The sequence below is a fragment of the Colletes latitarsis genome, unplaced genomic scaffold, assembly GCF_051014445.1.
Source record: "Colletes latitarsis isolate SP2378_abdomen unplaced genomic scaffold, iyColLati1 scaffold0021, whole genome shotgun sequence".
Taxonomy (NCBI): domain Eukaryota; kingdom Metazoa; phylum Arthropoda; class Insecta; order Hymenoptera; family Colletidae; genus Colletes; species Colletes latitarsis.
The window spans coordinates 755,663-779,396 of NW_027488371.1; positions in this window are offsets into that span (position 1 = coordinate 755,663).

Here is a 23,734-nt window from a genome sequence, read left to right on the forward strand (position 1 = left end):
AGTACACGGACCCCCCTCGGCTCGGGGCGGTGGCCCGCGGCATGACTGCGTCGCATAAGGACGTCATAGTCTCGCGGAACCAACGCGCCCCAGCAGAAGTATTGCCGAGGGTCCGGCATAGCATAACCCAGACCTAACCCAGACCTAACCGGTGTTATCCTCTGAAATATGGATCGAAACCAGGTTTAATTGACTGCTTCAGTGTGTTACCACATTCCTACGTGATTCAAACACGAAAAAACCCCAGGATCTGGCCAACAAGATTGCGAAAATGGCGAAAGTGTATGCCAGATGCGCGCATATCCCAGACCTAACCCAGACCTAACTGGGTGTTATCCTCTAAAATATTGATCGAAACCAGGTTTAATTGACTGCCACAGTGTGGTACCACATTACTACGTGATTCAAACACGGAGAAAACCCAGGATCTGGTCAACAAGTTTGCGAAAAAGGCGAAATCATAAGCCAGATGCGTGCATTTCCCGGACCTTACCCAGACCTCACCGGTGTTATCCTCTAAAATGTTGATCGAAACCAGGTTTAATTGACTGCTTCAGTGTATTACCACATTACTACGTCATTCAAACACGGAAAAAACCCAGGATCTGGCCAACAAGTTTGCGAAAAAGGCGAAAGTATAAGCCAGATGCGCGCATATCCCAGACCTAACCCAGACCTAACCGGTGTTATCCTCTAAAATATTGATCGAAACCAGGTTTAATTGACTGCTTCAGTGTGTTACCACATTACTACGTGATTCAAACACGAAAAAAACCCAGGATCTGGCCAACAAGTTTGCGAAAAAGGCGAAATCATGAGCCAGATGCGGGCATAACCCAGACCTAACCCAGACCTAACCGGTGTCATCCTCTAAAAAAATTGATCGAAACCAGGTTTAATTGACTGCTTCAGTGTGTTACCACATTACTACGTGATTCAAACACGAAAAAAACCCAGGATCTGGCCAACAAGTATGCGAAGAAGGCAAAATCATGAGCCAGATGCGGGCATAACTCAGACCTAACCCAGACCTAATCGGTGTTATCCTCTAAAATATTGATCGAAACCAGGTTTAATTGACTCCTTTGGTGTGTTACCACATTACTACGTGATTCAAACACGAAAAAAACCCAGGATCTGGCCAACAAGTATGCGAAGAAGGCAAAATCATGAGCCAGATGCGGGCATAACCCAGACCTAACCCAGACCTAACCGGTGTTATGCTGTGAAATATTGATCGAAACCAGGTTTAATTGACTCCTTCAGTGTGTTACCACATTAGTACGTGATTCAAGCACGAAAAAAACCCAGGATCTGGCCAACAAGTATGCGAAGAAGGCAAAATCATGAGCCAGATGCGGGCATAACCCAGACCTAACCCAGACCTAACCGGTGTTATCCTCTAAAATATTGATCGAAGCCAGGTTTAATTGACTGCTTCAGTGTGTTACCACATAACTACGTGATTCAAACACGAAAAAAACCCAGGATCTGGCCATCAAGTATGCGAAGAATGCAAACTCATGAGCCAGATGCGGGCATAACACAGACCTAACCCAGACCTAACCGCTGTTATCCTCTAAAATATTGATCGAAACCAGGTTTAATTGACTCCTTCAGTGTGTTACCACATTAGTACGTGATTCAAGCACGAAAAAAACCCAGGATCAACAAGTATGCGAAGAAGGCAAAATCATGAGCCAGATGCGGGCATAACCCAGACCCAACCCAGACCTAACCGGTGTTATCCTCTGAAATATTGATCGAAACCAGGTTTAATTGACTGCCTCAGTGAGCTACAACATTACTACGTGATTCAAACACGGAAAAAACCCAGGATCTGGCCAACAAGTTTGCGAAAAAGGCAAAATCATGAGCCAGATGCGGGCATAACCCAGACCTAACCCAGACCTAACCGGTGTTATCCTCTAAAATATTGATCGAAACCAGGTTTAATTGACTGCTTCAGTGAATTACCACATTACTACGTGATTCAAACACGGAAAAAACCCAGGATCTGGTCAACAAGTTTGCGAAAAAGCGAAATCATAAGCCAGATGCGTGCATTTCCCGGACCTAACCCAGACCTAACCGGTGTTATCCTCTGAAATATTGATCGAAACCAGGTTTAATTGACTGCCTCAGTGTGGTACAACATTACTACGTGATTCAAACACGAAAAAAACCCAGGATCTGGCCAACAAGTATGCGAAGTAGTCAAAATCATGAGCCAGATGCGGGCATAGCCCAGACCTAACCCAGACCTAACCGGTGTTATCCGCTAAAATATTGATCGAAACCAGGTTTAATTGATTGCTTCAGTGTGTTACCACATTACTACGTGATTCAAACACGAAAAAAATCCAGGATCTGGCCAACAAGTATGCGAAGAAGGCAAAATCATGAGCCAGATGCGGGCATAACCCAGACCTAACCCAGACCTAACCGGTGTTATCCTCTAAAATATTGATCGAAACCAGGTTTAATTGACTGCTTCAGTGAATTACCACATTACTACGTGATTCAAACACGGAAAAAACCCAGGATCTGGCCAACAAGTTTGCGAAAAAGGCGAAATCATGAGCCAGATGCGTGCATTTCCCGGACCTAACCCAGACCTAACCGGTGTTATCCTCTGAAATATTGATCGAAACCAGGTTTAATTGACTGCCTCAGTGTGGTACAACAATACTACGTGATTCAAACACGAAAAAACCCCAGGATCTGGCCAACAAGTTTGCGAAAATGGCGAAAGTGTATGCCAGATGCGCGCATATCCCAGACCTAACCCAGACCTAACTGGGTGTTATCCTCTAAAATATTGATCGAAACCAGGTTTAATTGACTGCCACAGTGTGGTACCACATTACTACGTGATTCAAACACGGAGAAAACCCAGGATCTGGTCAACAAGTTTGCGAAAAAGGCGAAATCATAAGCCAGATGCGTGCATTTCCCGGACCTTACCCAGACCTCACCGGTGTTATCCTCTAAAATATTGATCGAAACCAGGTTTAATTGACTGCTTCAGTGTATTACCACATTACTACGTCATTCAAACACGGAAAAAACCCAGGATCTGGCCAACAAGTTTGCGAAAAAGACGAAAGTATAAGCCAGATGCGCGCATATCCCAGACCTAACCCAGACCTAACCGGTGTTATCCTCTAAAATATTGATCGAAACCAGGTTTAATTGACTGCTTCAGTGTGTTACCACATTACTACGTGATTCAAACACGAAAAAAACCCAGGATCTGGCCAACAAGTTTGCGAAAAAGGCGAAATCATGAGCCAGATGCGGGCATAACCCAGACCTAACCCAGACCTAACCGGTGTCATCCTCTAAAAAAATTGATCGAAACCAGGTTTAATTGACTCCTTCGGTGTGTTACCACATTACTACGTGATTCAAACACGAAAAAAACCCAGGATCTGGCCAACAAGTATGCGAAGAAGGCAAAATCATGAGGCAGATGCGGGCATAACCCAGACCTAACCCAGACCTAACCGGTGTTATCCTGTGAAATATTGATCGAAACCAGGTTTAATTGACTCCTTCAGTGTGTTACCACATTAGTACGTGATTCAAGCACGAAAAAAACCCAGGATCTGGCCAACAAGTATGCGAAGAAGGCAAAATCATGAGCCAGATGCGGGCATAACCCAGACCTAACCCAGACCTAACCGGTGTTATCCTCTAAAATATTGATCGAAGCCAGGTTTAATTGACTGCTTCAGTGTGTTACCACATAACTACGTGATTCAAACACGAAAAAAACCCAGGATCTGGCCATCAAGTATGCGAAGAATGCAAACTCATGAGCCAGATGCGGGCATAACACAGACCTAACCCAGACCTAACCGCTGTTATCCTCTAAAATATTGATCGAAACCAGGTTTAATTGACTCCTTCAGTGTGTTACCACATTAGTACGTGATTCAAGCACGAAAAAACCCAGGAACTGGCCAACAAGTATGCGAAGAAGGCAAAATCATGAGCCAGATGCGGGCATAACCCAGACCTAACCCAGACCTAACCGGTGTTATCCTCTGAAATATTGATCGAAACCAGGTTTAATTGACTGCCTCAGTGAGCTACAACATTACTACGTGATTCAAACACGGAAAAAACCCAGGATCTGGCCAACAAGTTTGCGAAAAAGGCAAAATCATGAGCCAGATGCGGGCATAACCCAGACCTAACCCAGACCTAACCGGTGTTATCCTCTAAAATATTGATCGAAACCAGGTTTAATTGACTGCTTCAGTGAATTACCACATTACTACGTGATTCAAACACGGAAAAAACCCAGGATCTGGTCAACAAGTTTGCGAAAAAGCGAAATCATAAGCCAGATGCGTGCATTTCCCGGACCTAACCCAGACCTAACCGGTGTTATCCTCTGAAATATTGATCGAAACCAGGTTTAATTGACTGCCTCAGTGTGGTACAACATTACTACGTGATTCAAACACGAAAAAAACCCAGGATCTGGCCAACAAGTATGCGAAGTAGTCAAAATCATGAGCCAGATGCGGGCATAGCCCAGTCCTAACCCAGACCTAACCGGTGTTATCCGCTAAAATATTGATCGAAACCAGGTTTAATTGATTGCTTCAGTGTGTTACCACATTACTACGTGATTCAAACACGCAAAAAATCCAGGATCTGGCCAACAAGTATGCGAAGAAGGCAAAATCATGAGCCAGATGCGGGCATAACCCAGACCTAACCCAGACCTAACCGGTGTTATCCTCTAAAATATTGATCGAAACCAGGTTTAATTGACTGCTTCAGTGTGTTACCACATTACTACGTGATTCAAACACAAAAAAAACCGGATCTGGCCAAGAAGTATGCGAAGAAGGCAAAATCATGAGCCAGATGCGGGCATAACCCAGACCTAACCCAGACCTAACCGGTGTTATCCTCTAAAATATTGATCGAACCCAGGTTTAATTGACTGCTTCAGTGTGCTACAACATTACTACGTGATTCAAACACGGAAAAAACCCAGGATCTGGCCAACAAGTTTGCGAAAATGACGAAAGTGTAAGCCAAATGCGCGCATTTCCCGGACCTAACCCTGACCTAACCGGTGTTATCCTCTAAAATATTGATCGAAACCAGGTTAAATTGACTGCTTCAGTGTGTTACCACATTACTACGCGATTCAAACACGAAAAAAACCCAGGATCTGGCCAACAAGTATGCGAAGAAGGCAAAATCATGAGCCAGATGCGGGCATAACCCAGACGTAACCCAGACCTAATCGGTGTTATCCTCTAAAATATTGATCGAAACCAGGTTTAATTGACTGCTTCAGTGTGTTACCACATTACTACCTGATTCAAACACTGAAAAAACCCAGGATCTGGCCAACAAGTATGCGAAGAAGGCAAAATCATGAGCCAGATGCGGCCATAACCCAGACCTAACCCAGACCTAACCGGTGTTATCCTCTAAAATATTGATCGAAACCAGGTTTTATTGACTGCTTCAGTGTGTTACCACATTACTACGTGATTCAAACACGGAAAAAACCCAGGATCTGGCCAACAAGTTGGCGAAAAAGGCGAAAGTATAAGCCAGATGCGCGCATATCCCAGACCTAACCCAGACCTAACCGGTGTTATCCTCTAAAATATTGATTGAAACCAGGTTTAATTGACTGCTTCAGTGTGCTACAACATTACTACGTGATTCAAACACGGAAAAAACCCAGGATCTGGCCAACAAGTTTGCGAAAAAGGCAAAATCATGAGCCAGATGCGGGCATAACCCAGACCTAACCCAGACCTAACCGGTGTTATCCTCTAAAATATTGATCGAAACCAGGTTTAATTGACTGCTTCAGTGTGTTACCACATTTGTACGTGATTCAAACATGGAAAAAACCCAGGATCTGGTCAACAAGTTTGCGAAAAAGGCGAAATCATAAGCCAGATGCGTGCATTTCCCGGACCTAACCCAGACCTAACCGGTGTTATCCTCTAAAATATTGATCGAAACCAGGTTTAATTGACTGCTTCAGTGTGTTACCACATTTGTACGTGATTCAAACACGAAAAAAACCCAGGATCTGGCCAACAAGTATGCGAAGAAGGCAAAATCATGAGCCAGATGCAGGCATAAGCCAGACCTAACCCAGACCTAACCGGTGTTATCCTCTAAAATATTGATCGAAACCAGGTTTAATTGACTGCCTCAGTGTGGTACCACATTACTACGTGATTCAAACACGGAAATAACCCATGATCTGGCCAACAAGTTTGCGAAAAAGGCGAAAGTATAAGCTAGATGCGCGCATATACCAGACCTAACCCAGACCTAACCGGTGTTATCCTCTAAAATACTGTCCGAATCCAGGTTTAATGGATTGTTTCTGTGTCGTACCACATTACCACGTGATTCAAAACCGAAAAAAACCCAGGATCTAGCCAACATGTTTGCGAAAAAGGCGAAAGTATAAGCCAGATGCGGGTATAACCCAGACCTAACCGGTGTTATCCTCCAAAATATTGATCGAAACCAGGGTTAATTGACTGCTTCATTGTGTTACCACATTACTACGTGATTCAAACACGAAAAAAACCCAGGATCTGGCCAACAAGTATGCGAGGAAGGCAAAATCATGAGCCAGATGCGGGCATAACCCAGACCTAACCCAGACCTAACCGGTGTTATCCTCTAAAATATTGATGGAAACCAGGTTTAATTGACTCCTTCAGTGTGTTACCACATTACTACGTGATTCAAACACGAAAAAAACCCAGGATCTGGCCAACAAGTATGCGAAGAAGGCAAAATCATGAGCCAGATGCGGGTATTACCCAGACCTAAGCCAGACCTAACCGGTGTTATCCTCTAAAATACTGAGCGAAACGAGGTTTGATTGACTCCTTCAGTGTGTTACCACGTAACTACGTGATTCAAACACGAAAAAAACCCAGGATCTGGCCAACAAGTATGCGAAGAAGGCAAAATCATGAGCCAGATGCGGGCATAACCCAGACCTTTTTTTTTTTTTTTTTTTTTTTTTTTATCGTGGTGAAATCCTCATGGACACCCCGGCTCCCTGGAGGGGAGGCCGGGGTAGTGCCGGACTCTTACCGGCTAAAACACCACGGTGACCGCCTGCGCCCTTTATCTGGGGAGAGTCACGGGAACCAAACTAGCGATACTACCGTGACTCTCCCCGTTGGCACAACGCCCTACTACGGGCCCTTCCCGGGGGAGGAGATGTGATCCTCCTCCCCCGATGGGGGGCAACCATGATTGATTGCCCCCCGGCGACGCCGCGCGGTCACACGCGACGTCGCCCCACTCGTGCCGTTGCTACTAGCCGCGACCGGGCCCCCACCCGATCGCGACCACGGCTGCGGGGCCGGCTAACACTGCCGCCCCCGCTAAATGGGGCCCCTGTCACGGGCCCCCAGTCCGGTGATGGGCTGGGTGCGAGAGGGAATGAGGGAATAAAGTCCCTCACCTCGCACCACAAACACCATCACCGACCCCTTCGCGCTCCCCCTGCCACGGGGAGCGGTGGAGGGTCTTACGGTCGGCGTCGCCGCCTGCCCCCCACCTCCTCACGCGCCCTCTCGGCGTCTTCCTTGGCGGCCATGACCTCTTCACAAAACAAGGCCATGGCCGCCCACGCCTCCTCGCTGCCGACCATTGCCCGTATGACGGCCGGCAGCGAGAGGTCCGCTCCAATCGCTCTAACGAGGACACCGCGCTGAGCTGCCCACGCCGGACAAATTTCCAACGTGTGCTGCGCGGTGTCCTCCCTTCCCCTGCAATGATGGCACGCAGCCGTCGCCTCCCGCCCTATCCGATGCAGGTACCGACCGAAGCAACCGTGTCCGGACAGTATCTGTGTCAGGCGGTAGGTGGGCGTACCCCAGCTACGGCCCACCCAGGCATAAAACACTGGGCGGACCGCCGCGGCGACGCGATCATCCTGCTGGTCTGGCTTCGATAACCAGACCAGCCACCGACTATAGACGCGTCGCCGCGCCTGGCTCCGGGCCCTGGCGGCCTCCTCGCCATGCGGGTCCACGCCCCGCTGGCGAAGGTTGCAGAGGCTTTGATACACCTCTGCGTCCATTTTCGCCAGCAGGTGAAACGGTGCGGAACCCGCTAGCAAGGTGGCGGCTGTGTAGGAGATCGTGCGATAACCCCGCACGACTCTGATGGCGACCAACCTCTGTAACCGACGGAGTACAAATGCACCCCGCCGATTGGCCATCAGACCGCCGGCCCATATCGGCGCGCCATAAAGCGCCATGGACCGGACGACTCCCAAATACAGCCGCCGTGCCGCCATGTTGGGTCCCCCGAGATTAGGCATTATGCGGCCTAACGCGGCCACTGCCCTCTCGATACGGGGACCCAACCCTTCCAAATGATGCCCGAACCGCCAGTAGCTGTCGAGGGTGAGGCCCAGATACTTCATCCGGCGCCCCACCGCGACTTGGGCTCCGCCCACCCGTAGAGACGCCTGGCGCGGCACCCCGCGACCACTGACGTTACACAGCCAGATGGCCTCGGTCTTCTGGGGTGCCACGCGCAACCCCAGACGCTCCACTTCGGCAACGACTCGTGCCGTCCCTTTCTCCGCGAGGGCCACGGCCCTCCTCCACGTGTCCCCGTCGGCTATCACCAGGGTGTCGTCGGCATAACAAATCAACGACACGCCGACGGGGAGTTCTGCCCGCAGCACCGCATCGTAGGCCAAGTTCCACAAGAGCGGCCCTAGAACCGACCCCTGTGGAACCCCGCGGTGCACCGCTCTCTGCTCCATCCCGTTCCCACCCGAATATTGGACTACCCTGCCCCGAAGATAATCCCCGATCAGTCGGCATAGATAGGCGGGCACCCGGTGGTACTGGAGTGCCCGACCTATCGCCCCCCAGGAGACGGTATTGAAGGCGTTGGCAATGTCTAATGAGACTGCCAACGCCACACCCCCCCGGGAGATTGCCGATTCCGCCAGGGTCCGCACTGTCGCTATGGCGTCGACTGTGGAGCGGCCCCGGCGAAAGCCGAACTGTCGGTCGGCCAGATCGGGGCCGACGCGGGACAGGTGCCCCTCGAGACGGGATACAATGACCCGCTCGAGGAGCTTCCCAGCCTCGTCCAGCAAGCATATCGGGCGGAACGCGGATGGAGAGTCCGCGGGCTTCCCAGGCTTGTGAAGGAGGACCAACCTCGCTACCTTCCACATGGGGGGGAACTGACCGGTCCGCAGGCACGCGTCAAAGACGCTAATCAGCCCGGCCCCCAGAACGCCCACCGCTACTGCCCAGGCCCTGCCAGGTATGCCGTCCGGTCCTGGCGCCGTCTTCTTGGCAGCCATTCTCCGGACGGCCCTGGCCAGCTCCTCCTCGGAGACCCCCAGTTCGTCGGACCACCAAGGCGGGTGATCCGGCTGTGGCTCGGGGGGATGCAGGAACGCCTCTCCCCCAACGGGGAAGAGGACGCGCATAGTTTCCCCGAGCAGCTGGGGGTCGAGACTCTCTGTGATCGGGGGCGCCCATGATCGCATCTTCCCTGCGACCATATGATAAGGGCGCCCCCATGGATTTGCATCCAGAGAGCCGAGGAGCTCCGTCCATGCCTGGGCTTTCGCGGTTGCGATGGCCCGGCGGAGGGTCCTTCGCGCCAGGGAAAATTCCCCGCGCAACCTCACCACCTCTGCCTCCGTCGCCCCGCGCCGTCTCCTGGCGCGGGTGTACTGGCGTCGAGCGAGGACACACCGAGTGCGTAAGTCCTCGATCTCGCCCGACCACCAGTACACGGACCCCCCTCGGCTCGGGGCGGTGGCCCGCGGCATGACTGCGTCGCATAAGGACGTCATAGTCTCGCGGAACCAACGCGCCCCAGCAGAAGTATTGCCGAGGGTCCGGCATAGCATAACCCAGACCTAACCCAGACCTAACCGGTGTTATCCTCTGAAATATGGATCGAAACCAGGTTTAATTGACTGCTTCAGTGTGTTACCACATTCCTACGTGATTCAAACACGAAAAAAACCCAGGATCTGGCCAACAAGAATGCGAAGAAGGCAAAATCATGAGCCAGATGCTGGTATAACCCAGACCTAACGAGACCTAACCGGTGTTATCCTCTAAAATATTGATCGAAACCAGGTTTAATTGACTGCCTCAGTGTGCTACAACATTACTACGTGATTCAAACACGGAAAAAACCCAGGATCTGGCCAACAAGTTTGCGAAAAAGGCAAAATCATGAGCCAGATGCGGGCATAACCCAGACCTAACAGGTGTTATCCTCCAAAATATTGATCGAAACCAGGGTTATTTGACTGCTTCATTGTGTTACCACATTACTACGTGATTCAAACACGAAAAAAACCCAGGATCTGGCCAACAAGTATGCGACGAAGGCAAAATCATGAGCCAGATGCGGGCATAACCCAGACCTTATCCAGACCTAACCGGTGTTATCCTCTAAAATATTGATCGAAACCAGGTTTAATTGACTGCTTCAGTGAATTACCACATTACTACGTGATTCAAACACGGAAAAAACCCAGGATCTGGCCAACAAGTTTGCGAAAAAGGCGAAATCATGAGCCAGATGCGTGCATTTCCCGGACCTAACCCAGACCTAACCGGTGTTATCCTCTGAAATATTGATCGAAACCAGGTTTAATTGACTGCTTCAGTGTGTTACCACATTACTGCGTGATTCAAACACGAAACAAACCCTGGATCTGGCCAACAAGTTTGCGAAAAAGGCGAAATCATGAGCCAGATGCGTGCATTTCCCGGACCTAACCCAGACCTAACCGGTGTTATCCTCTAAAATATTGATCGAAACCAGGTTAAATTGACTGCTTCAGTGTGTTACCACATTACTACGTGATTCAAACACGAAAAAAACCCAGGATCTGGCCAACAAGTATGCGAAGAAGGCAAAATCATGAGCCAGATGCGGGCTTAACCCAGACGTAACCCAGACCTAACCGGTGTCATCCTCTAAAAAAATTGATCGAAACCAGGTTTAATTGACTGCTTCAGTGTGTTACCACATTACTACGTGATTCAAACACGAAAAAAACCCAGGATCTGGCCAACAAGTATGCGAAGAAGGCAAAATCATGAGCCAGATGCGGGCATAACCCAGACCTTATCCAGACCTAACCGGTGTTATCCTCTAAAATATTGATCGAAACCAGGTTTAATTGACTGCTTCAGTGAATTACCACATTACTACGTGATTCAAACACGGAAAAAACCCAGGATCTGGCCAACAAGTTTGCGAAAAAGGCGAAATCATGAGCCAGATGCGTGCATTTCCCGGACCTAACCCAGACCTAACCGGTGTTATCCTCTGAAATATTGATCGAAACCAGGTTTAATAGACTGCCTCAGACTGGTACAACATTACTACGTGATTCAAACACGAAAAAAACCCAGGATCTGGCCAACAAGTTTGCGAAAATGGCGAAAGTGTATGCCAGATGCGCGCATATCCCAGACCTAACCCAGACCTAACTGGGTGTTATCCTCTAAAATATTGATCGAAACCAGGTTTAATTGACTGCCACAGTGTGGTACCACATTACTACGTGATTCAAACACGGAGAAAACCCAGGATCTGGTCAACAAGTTTGCGAAAAAGGCAAAATCATAAGCCAGATGCGTGCATTTCCCGGACCTTACCCAGACCTCACCGGTGTTATCCTCTAAAATATTGATCGAAACCAGGTTTAATTGACTGCTTCAGTGTATTACCACATTACTACGTCATTCAAACACGGAAAAAACCCAGGATCTGGCCAACAAGTATGCGAAGAAGGCAAAATCATGAGCCAGATGCGGGCATAACCCAGACCTAACCCAGACCTAACCGGTGTTATCCTCTGAAATATTGATCGAAACCAGGTTTAATTGACTGCCTCAGTGAGCTACAACATTACTACGTGATTCAAACACGGAAAAAACCCAGGATCTGGCCAACAAGTTTGCGAAAAAGGCAAAATCATGAGCCAGATGCGGGCATAACCCAGACCTAACCCAGACCTAACCGGTGTTATCCTCTAAAATATTGATCGAAACCAGGTTTAATTGACAGTTTCAGTGTGTTACCACATTACTACGTGATTCAAACACGAAAAAAACCCAGGATCTGGCCAACAAGTATGCGAAGAAGGCAAAATCATGATCCAGACGCGGGCATAACCCAGACCTAACCCAGACCTAACCGGTGTTACCCTCTAAAATATTGATCGAAGCCAGGTTTAATTGACTGCTTCAGTGTGTTACCACATTACTACGCGATTCAAACACGAAAAAAACCCAGGATCTGGCCAACAAGTATGCGAAGAAGGCAAAATCATGAGCCAGATGCGGGCATAACCCAGACCTAACCCAGACCTAACCGGTGTTATCCTCCAAAATATTGATCGAAACCAGGGTTAATTGACTGCTTCATTATGTTACCACATTACTACGTGATTCAAACACGGAAATAACCCAGGATCTGGCCAACAAGTTTGCGAAAAAGGCGAAAGTATAAGCCAGATGCGCGCGTATCCCAGACCTAACCCAGACCTAACCGGTGTTATCCTCTAAAATATTGATCGAAACCAGGTTAAATTAACTGCTTCAGTGTGTTACCACATTACTACGTGATTCAAACACGAAAAAAATCCAGGATCTGGCCAACAAGTATGCGAAGAAGGCAAAATCATGAGCCAGATGCGGGCATAACCCAGACCTAACCCAGACCTAACCGGTGTTATCCTCTAAAATATTGATCGAAACCAGGTTTAATTGACTGCTTCAGTGAATTACCACATTACTACGTGATTCAAGCACGAAAAAAACCCAGGATCTGGCCAACAAGTATGCGAAGAAGGCAAAATCATGAGCCAGATGCGGGCATAACCCAGACCTAACCCAGACCTAACCGGTGTTATCCTGTGAAATATTGATCGAAACCAGGTTTAATTGACTCCTTCAGTGTGTTACCACATTAGTACGTGATTCAAGCACGAAAAAAACCCAGGATCTGGCCAACAAGTATGCGAAGAAGGCAAAATCATGAGCCAGATGCGGGCATAACACAGACCTAACCCAGACCTAACCGCTGTTATCCTCTAAAATATTGATCGAAACCAGGTTTAATTGACTCCTTCAGTGTGTTACCACATTAGTACGTGATTCAAGCACGAAAAAAACCCAGGATCTGGCCAACAAGTATGCGAAGAAGGCAAAATCATGAGCCAGATGCGGGCATAACCCAGACCTAACCCAGACCTAACCGGTGTTATCCTCCAAAATATTGATCGAAACCAGGGTTAATTGACTGCTTCATTATGTTACCACATTACTACGTGATTCAAACACGGAAATAACCCAGGATCTGGCCAACAAGTTTGCGAAAAATGCGAAAGTATAAGCCAGATGCGCGCGTATCCCAGACCTAACCCAGACCTAACCGGTGTTATCCTCTAAAATATTGATCGAAACCAGGTTAAATTAACTGCTTCAGTGTGTTACCACATTACTACGTGATTCAAACACGAAAAAAATCCAGGATCTGGCCAACAAGTATGCGAAGAAGGCAAAATCATGAGCCAGATGCGGGCATAACCCAGACCTAACCCAGACCTAACCGGTGTTATCCTCTAAAATATTGATCGAAACCAGGTTTAATTGACTGCTTCAGTGAATTACCACATTACTACGTGATTCAAACACGGAAAAAACCCAGGATCTGGCCAACAAGTTTGCGAAAAAGGCGAAATCATGAGCCAGATGCGTGCATTTCCCGGACCTAACCCAGACCTAACCGGTGTTATCCTCTGAAATATTGATCGAAACCAGGTTTAATTGACTGCCTCAGACTGGTACAACATTACTACGTGATTCAAACACGAAAAAAACCCAGGATCTGGCCAACAAGTTTGCGAAAATGGCGAAAGTGTACGCCAGATGCGCGCATATCCCAGACCTAACCCAGACCTAACTGGTGTTATCCTCTAAAATATTGATCGAAACCAGGTTTAATTGACTGCCTCAGACTGGTACCACATTACTACGTGATTCAAACACGGAAAAAACCCAGGTTCTGGTCAACAAGTTTGCGAAAAAGGCGAAATCATGAGCCAGATGCGTGCATTTCCTGGACCTAACCCAGACCTAACCGGTGTTATCCTCTGAAATATTGATCGAAACCAGGTTTAATTGACTGCCTCAGTGTGGTACAACATTACTACGTGATTCAAACACGAAAAAAACCCAGGATCTGGCCAACAAGTATACGAAGGAGGCAAAATCATGAGCCAGATGCGGGCATATCCCGGACCTAACCCAGACCTAACCGGTGTTATCCTCTAAAATATTGATCGAAACCAGGTTAAATTGACTGCTTCAGTGTGTTACCACATTACTACGTGATTCAAACACGAAAAACCCCCAGGATCTGGCCAACAAGTATGCGAAGAAGGCAAAATCATGAGCCAGATGCGGGCATAACCCAGACCTAACCCAGACTTAACCGGTGTCATCCTCTAAAAAAATTGATCGAAACCAGGTTTAATTGACTGCTTCAGTGTGTTACCACATTACTACGTGATTCAAACACGAAAAAAACCTCGGATCTGGCCAACAAGTATGCGAAGAAGGCAAAATCATGAGCCAGATGCGGGCATAACCCAGACCTAACCCAGACCTAACCGGTGTTATCCTCTAAAATATTGATCGAAACCAGGTTTAATTGACTGCTTCAGTGAATTACCACATTACTACGTGATTCAAACACGGAAAAAACCCAGGATCTGGCCAACAAGTTTGCGAAAAACGCGAAATCATGAGCCAAATGCGTGCATTTCCCGGACCTAACCCAGACCTAACCGGTGTTATCCTCTGAAATATTGATCGAAACCAGGTTTAATTGACTGCCTCAGTGTGGTACAACATTACTACGTGATTCAAACACGAAAAAAACCCAGGATCTGGCCAACAAGTTTGCGAAAATGACGAAAGTGTAAGCCAAATGCGCGCATTTCCCGGACCTAACCCTGACCTAACCGGTGTTATCCTCTAAAATATTGATCGAAACCAGGTTAAATTGACTGCTTCAGTGTGTTACCACATTACTACGCGATTCAAACACGAAAAAAACCCAGGATCTGGCCAACAAGTATGCGAAGAAGGCAAAATCATGAGCCAGATGCGGGCATAACCCAGACGTAACCCAGACCTAACCGGTGTCATCCTCTAAAAAAATTGATCGAAACCAGGTTTAATTGACTGCTTCAGTGTGTTACCACATTATTACGTGATTCAAACACGAAAAAAACCCAGGATCTGGCCAACAAGTATGCGAAGAAGGCAAAATCATGAGCCAGATGCGGGCATAACTCAGACCTAACCCAGACCTAATCGGTGTTATCCTCTAAAATATTGATCGAAACCAGGTTTAATTGACTGCTTCAGTGTGTTACCACATTACTACCTGATTCAAACACTGAAAAAACCCAGGATCTGGCCAACAAGTATGCGAAGAGGGCAAAATCATGAGCCAGATGCGGCCATAACCCAGACCTAACCCAGACCTAACCGGTGTTATCCTCTAAAATATTGATCGAAACCAGGATTTATTGACTGCTTCAGTGTGTTACCACATTACTATGTGATTCAAACACGGAAAAAACCCAGGATCTGGCCAACAAGTTGGCGAAAAAGGCGAAAGTATAAGCCAGATGCGCGCATATCCCAGACCTAACCCAGACCTAACCGGTGTTATCCTCTAAAATATTGATCGAAACCAGGTTTAATTGACTGCTTCAGTGTGCTACAACATTACTACGTGATTCAAACACGGAAAAAACCCAGGATCTGGCCAACAAGTTTGCGAAAAAGGCAAAATCATGAGCCAGATGCGGGCATAACCCAGACCTAACCCAGACCTAACCGGTGTTATCCTCTAAAATATTGATCGAAACCAGGTTTAATTGACTGCTTCGGTGTGTTACCACATTTGTACGTGATTCAAACATGGAAAAAACCCAGGATCTGGTCAACAAGTTTGCGAAAAAGGCGAAATCATAAGCCAGATGCGTGCATTTCCCGGACCTAAACCAGACCTAACCGGTGTTATCCTCTAAAATATTGATCGAAACCAGGTTTAATTGACTGCTTCAGTGTGTTACCACATTTGTACGTGATTCAAACACGAAAAAAACCCAGGATCTGGCCAACAAGTATGCGAAGAAGGCAAAATCATGAGCCAGATGCAGGCATAAGCCAGACCTAACCCAGACCTAACCGGTGTTATCCTCTAAAATATTGATCGAAACCAGGTTTAATTGACTGCCTCAGTGTGGTACCACATTACTATGTGATTCAAACACGAAAAAAACCCAGGATCTGGCCAACAAGTATGCGAAGAAGGCAAAATCATGAGCCAGATGCGGGCATAACCCAGACCTAACCCAGACCTAACCGGTGTTATCCTCTAAAATACTGTCCGAATCCTGGTTTAATTCACTGCCTCAGTGTGGTACAACATTACTACGTGATTCAAACACGGAAATAACCCATGATCTGGCCAACAAGTTTGCGAAAAAGGCGAAAGTATAAGCAAGATGCGCGCATATACCAGACCTAACCCAGACCTAACCGGTGTTATCCTCTAAAATACTGTCCGAATCCAGGTTTAATGGATTGTTTCTGTGTCGTACCACATTACCACGTGATTCAAAACCGAAAAAAACCCAGGATCTAGCCAATATGTTTGCGAAAAAGGCGAAAGTATAAGCCAGATGCGGGCATAACCCAGACCTAACCCAGACCTAACCGGTGTTATCCTCCAAAATATTGATCGAAACCAGGGTTAATTGACTGCTTCATTGTGTTACCACATTACTACGTGATTCAAACACGAAAAAAACCCAGGATCTGGCCAACAAGTATGCGAGGAAGGCAAAATCATGAGCCAGATGCGGGCATAACCCAGACCTAACCCAGACCTAACCGGTGTTATCCTCTAAAATATTGATGGAAACCAGGTTTAATTGACTCCTTCAGTGTGTTACCACATTACTACGTGATTCAAACACGAAAAAAACCCAGGATCTGGCCAACAAGTATGCGAAGAAGGCAAAATCATGAGCCAGATGCGGGTATTACCCAGACCTAAGCCAGACCTAACCGGTGTTATCCTCTAAAATACTGAGCGAAACGAGGTTTGATTGACTCCTTCAGTGTGTTACCACGTAACTACGTGATTCAAACACGAAAAAAACCCAGGATCTGGCCAACAAGTATGCGAAGAAGGCAAAATCATGAGCCAGATGCGGGCATAACCCAGACCTTTTTTTTTTTTTTTTTTTTTTTTTTTTATCGTGGTGAAATCCTCATGGACACCCCGGCTCCCTGGAGGGGAGGCCGGGGTAGTGCCGGACTCTTACCGGCTAAAACACCACGGTGACCGCCTGCGTCCTTTATCTGGGGAGAGTCACGGGAACCAAACTAGCGATACTACCGTGACTCTCCCCGTTGGCGCAACGCCCTACTACGGGCCCTTCCCGGGGGAGGAGATGTGATCCTCCTCCCCCGATGGGGGGCAACCATGATTGATTGCCCCCCGGCGACGCCGCGCGGTCACACGCGACGTCGCCCCACTCGTGCCGTTGCTACTAGCCGCGACCGGGCCCCCACCCGATCGCGACCACGGCTGCGGGGCCGGCTAACACTGCCGCCCCCGGTGGTACTGGAGTGCCCGACCTATCGCCCCCCAGGAGACGGTATTGAAGGCGTTGGCAATGTCTAATGAGACTGCCAACGCCACACCCCCCCCGGGAGATTGCCGATTCCGCCAGGGTCCGCACTGTCGCTATGGCGTCGACTGTGGAGCGGCCCCGGCGAAAGCCGAACTGTCGGTCGGCCAGATCGGGGCCGACGCGGGACAGGTGCCCCTCGAGACGGGATACAATGACCCGCTCGAGGAGCTTCCCAGCCTCGTCCAGCAAGCATATCGGGCGGAACGCGGATGGAGAGTCCGCGGGCTTCCCAGGCTTGTGAAGGAGGACCAACCTCGCTACCTTCCACATGGGGGGGAACTGACCGGTCCGCAGGCACGCGTCAAAGACGCTAATCAGCCCGGCCCCCAGAACGCCCACCGCTACTGCCCAGGCCCTGCCAGGTATGCCGTCCGGTCCTGGCGCCGTCTTCTTGGCAGCCATTCTCCGGACGGCCCTGGCCAGCTCCTCCTCGGAGACCCCCAGTTCGTCGGACCACCAAGGCGGGTGATCCGGCTGTGGCTCGGGGGGATGCAGGAACGCCTCTCCCCCAACGGGGAAGAGGACGCGCATAGTTTCCCCGAGCAGCTGGGGGTCGAGACTCTCTGTGATCGGGGGCGCCCATGATCGCATCTTCCCTGCGACCATATGATAAGGGCGCCCCCATGGATTTGCATCCAGAGAGCCGAGGAGCTCCGTCCATGCCTGGGCTTTCGCGGTTGCGATGGCCCGGCGGAGGGTCCTTCGCGCCAGGGAAAATTCCCCGCGCAACCTCACCACCTCTGCCTCCGTCGCCCCGCGCCGTCTCCTGGCGCGGGTGTACTGGCGTCGAGCGAGGACACACCGAGTGCGTAAGTCCTCGATCTCGCCCGACCACCAGTACACGGACCCCCCTCGGCTCGGGGCGGTGGCCCGCGGCATGACTGCGTCGCATAAGGACGTCATAGTCTCGCGGAACCAACGCGCCCCAGCAGAAGTATTGCCGAGGGTCCGGCATAGCATAACCCAGACCTAACCCAGACCTAACCGGTGTTATCCTCTGAAATATGGATCGAAACCAGGTTTAATTGACTGCTTCAGTGTGTTACCACATTCCTACGTGATTCAAACACGAAAAAAACCCAGGATCTGGCCAACAAGAATGCGAAGAAGGCAAAATCATGAGCCAGATGCTGGTATAACCCAGACCTAACGAGACCTAACCAGTGTTATCCTCTAAAATATTGATCGAAACCAGGTTTAATTGACTGCCTCAGTGTGCTACAACATTACTACGTGATTCAAACACGGAAAAAACCCAGGATCTGGCCAACAAGTTTGCGAAAAAGGCAAAATCATGAGCCAGATGCGGGCATAACCCAGACCTAACAGGTGTTATCCTCCAAAATATTGATCGAAACCAGGGTTATTTGACTGCTTCATTGTGTTACCACATTACTACGTGATTCAAACACGAAAAAAACCCAGGATCTGGCCAACAAGTATGCGACGAAGGCAAAATCATGAGCCAGATGCGGGCATAACCCAGACCTTATCCAGACCTAACCGGTGTTATCCTCTAAAATATTGATCGAAACCAGGTTTAATTGACTGCTTCAGTGAATTACCACATTACTACGTGATTCAAACACGGAAAAAACCCAGGATCTGGCCAACAAGTTTGCGAAAAAGGCGAAATCATGAGCCAGATGCGTGCATTTCCCGGACCTAACCCAGACCTAACCGGTGTTATCCTCTGAAATATTGATCGAAACCAGGTTTAATTGACTGCTTCAGTGTGTTACCACATTACTGCGTGATTCAAACACGAAACAAACCCTGGATCTGGCCAACAAGTTTGCGAAAAAGGCGAAATCATGAGCCAGATGCGTGCATTTCCCGGACCTAACCCAGACCTAACCGGTGTTATCCTCTGAAATATTGATCGAAACCAGGGTTATTTGACTGCCTCAGTGTGCTACAACATTACTACGTGATTCAAACACGGAAAAAACCCAGGATCTGGCCAACAAGTTTGCGAAAAAGGCAAAATCATGAGCCAGATGCGGGCATAACCCAGACCTAACAGGTGTTATCCTCCAAAATATTGATCGAAACCAGGGTTATTTGACTGCTTCATTGTGTTACCACATTACTACGTGATTCAAACACGAAAAAAACCCAGGATCTGGCCAACAAGTATGCGACGAAGGCAAAATCATGAGCCAGATGCGGGCATAACCCAGACCTAACCCAGGCCTAACCGGTGTTATCCTCTGAAATATGGATCGAAACCAGGTTTAATTGACTGCTTCAGTGAGTTACAACATTCCTACGTGATTCAAACACGAAAAAAACCCAGGATCTGGCCAACAAGAATGCGAAGAAGGCAAAATCATGAGCCAGATGCTGGTATAACCCAGACCTAATGAGACCTAACCGGTGTTATCCTCTAAAATATTGATCGAAACCAGGTTTAATTGACTGCTTCAGTGTGTTACCACATTACTGCGTGATTCAAACACGAAACAAACCCTGGATCTGGCCAACAAGTATGCGAAGAAGGCAAAATCATGAGCCAGGTGCGGACATAACCCAGACGAAACCCAGGCCTAACCGGTGTTATCCCCTAAAATACTGTCCGAATCCAGGTTTAATGGACTGTTTCTGTGTGGTACCACATTACTGCGTGATTCAAACACGAAAAAAACCCAGGATCTGGCCAACAAGTTTGCGAAAATGGCGAAAGTATAAGCCCGATGCGCGCATATTCTAGACCTAACCCAGACCTAACCGGTGTTATCCTCTAAAATATTGATCGAAACCAGGTTTAATTGACTGCTTCAGTGTGTTACCACATTACCACGTGATTCGAAGACGAAAAAAACCCAGGATCTGGCCAACAAGTACGCGAAGAAGGCAAAATCATGAGCCAGATGCGGGCATAACCCAGACCTAACCTAGAGCTAACCGGTGTTATCCTCTAAAATACTGCCCGAATCCAGGTTTAATTGACTGCCTCAGTGTGGTACAACATTACTACGTGATTCAAACACGGAAGAAACCCATGATCTGGGCAACAAGTTTGCGAAAAAGGCGAAAGTATAAGCCAGATGCGCGCATATACCAGACCTAACCCAGACCTAACCGGTGTTATCCTCTAAAATATTGATCGAAACCAGGTTTAATTGACTGCTTCAGTGTGTTACCACATTACTACGTGATTCAAACACGAAAAAAACCCAGGATCTGGCCAACAAGTATGCGAAGAAGGCAAAATCATGAGCCAGATGCGGGCATAACACAGACCTAACCCAGACCTAACCGGTGTTATCCTCTGAAATATTGATCGAAACCAGGTTTAATTGACTGCTTCAGTGTGTTACCACATTACTACGTGATTCAAACACGAAAAAAACCCAGGATCTGGCCAACAAGTATGCGAAGAAGGCAAAATCATGAGCCAGATGCGGGCATAACCCAGACGTAACCCAGACCTAATCGGTGTTATCCTCTAAAATATTGATCGAAACCAGGTTTAATTGACTGCTTCAGTGTGTTACCACATTACTACGTGATTCAAACACTGAAAAAACCCAGGATCTGGCCAACAAGTATGCGAAGAAGGCAAAATCATGAGCCAGATGCGGCCATAACCCAGACCTAACCCAGACCTAACCGGTGTTATCCTCTAAAATATTGATCGAAACCAGGTTTAATTGACTGCTTCAGTGTGTTACCACATTTGTACGTGATTCAAACATGGAAAAAACCCAGGATCTGGTCAACAAGTTTGCGAAAAAGGCGAAATCATAAGCCAGATGCGTGCATATCCCGGACCTAACCCAGACCTAACCGGTGTTATCCTCTAAAATATTGATCGAAACCAGGTTTAATTGACTGCTTCAGTGTGTTACCACATTTGTACGTGATTCAAACACGAAAAAACCCAGGATCTGGCCAACAAGTATGCGAAGAAGGCAAAATCATGAGCCAGCTGCGGGCATATCCCAGACTTAACCCAGACCTAACCGGTGTTATCCTCTGAAATATTGATCGAAACCAGGTTTAATTGGCTGCCTCAGTGTGGTACCACATTACTATGTGATTCAAACACGAAAAAAACCCAGGATCTGGCCAACAAGTATGCGAAGAAGGCAAAATCATGAGCCAGATGCGGGCATAACACAGACCTAACCCAGACCTAACCGGTGTTATCCTCTAAAATACTGTCCGAATCCTGGTTTAATTCACTGCCTCAGTGTGGTACAACATTACTACGTGATTCAAACACGGAAATAACCCATGATCTGGCCAACAAGTTTGCGAAAAAGGCGAAAGTATAAGCTAGATGCGCGCATATACCAGACCTAACCCAGACCTAACCGGTGTTATCCTCTAAAATACTGTCCGAATCCAGGTTTAATGGATTGTTTCTGTGTCGTACCACATTACCACGTGATTCAAAACCGAAAAAAACCCAGGATCTAGCCAACATGTTTGCGAAAAAGGCGAAAGTATAAGCCAGATGCGGGCATAACCCTGACCTAACCCAGACCTAACCGGTGTTATCCTCTAAAATATTGATGGAAACCAGGTTTAATTGACTGCCTCAGTGTGCTACAACATTACTACGTGATTCAAACACGGAAGAACCCCAGGATCTGGCCAACAAGTTTGCGAAAATGCAAAATCATGAGCCAGATGCGGGCATAACCCAGACCTAACCCAGACCTAACCGGTGTTATCCTCCAAAATATTGATCGAAACCAGGGTTAATTGACTGCTTCATTGTGTTACCACATTACTACGTGATTCAAACACGAAAAAAACCCAGGATCTGGCCAACAAGTATGCGAGGAAGGCAAAATCATGAGCCAGATGCGGGCATAACCCAGACCTAACCCAGACCTAACCGGTGTTATCCTCTAAAATATTGATGGAAACCAGGTTTAATTGACTCCTTCAGTGTGTTACCACATTACTACGTGATTCAAACACGAAAAAAACCCAGGATCTGGCCAACAAGTATGCGAAGAAGGCAAAATCATGAGCCAGATGCGGGTATTACCCAGACCTAAGCCAGACCTAACCGGTGTTATCCTCTAAAATACTGAGCGAAACGAGGTTTGATTGACTTCTTCAGTGTGTTACCACGTAACTACGTGATTCAAACACGAAAAAAACCCAGGATCTGGCCAACAAGTATGCGAAGAAGGCAAAATCATGAGCCAGATGCGGGCATAACCCAGACCTAACCCAGACCTAACCGGTGTTATCCTCTGAAATATGGATCGAAACCAGGTTTAATTGACTGCTTCAGTGTGTTACCACATTCCTACGTGATTCAAACACGAAAAAAACCCAGGATCTGGCCAACAAGAATGCGAAGAAGGCAAAATCATGAGCCAGATGCTGGTATAACCCAGACCTAACGAGACCTAACCGGTGTTATCCTCTAAAATATTGATCGAAACCAGGTTTAATTGACTGCCTCAGTGTGCTACAACATTACTACGTGATTCAAACACGGAAAAAACCCAGGATCTGGCCAACAAGTTTGCGAAAAAGGCAAAATCATGAGCCAGATGCGGGCATAACCCAGACCTAACAGGTGTTATCCTCCAAAATATTGATCGAAACCAGGGTTATTTGACTGCTTCATTGTGTTACCACATTACTACGTGATTCAAACACGAAAAAAACCCAGGATCTGGCCAACAAGTATGCGACGAAGGCAAAATCTTGAGCCAGATGCGGGCATAACCCAGACCTAACCCAGGCCTAACCGGTGTTATCCTCTGAAATATGGATCGAAACCAGGTTTAATTGACTGCTTCAGTGTGTTACCACATTCCTACGTGATTCAAACACGAAAAAAACCCAGGATCTGGCCAACAAGAATGCGAAGAAGGCAAAATCATGAGCCAGATGCTGGTATAACCCAGACCTAACGAGACCTAACCGGTG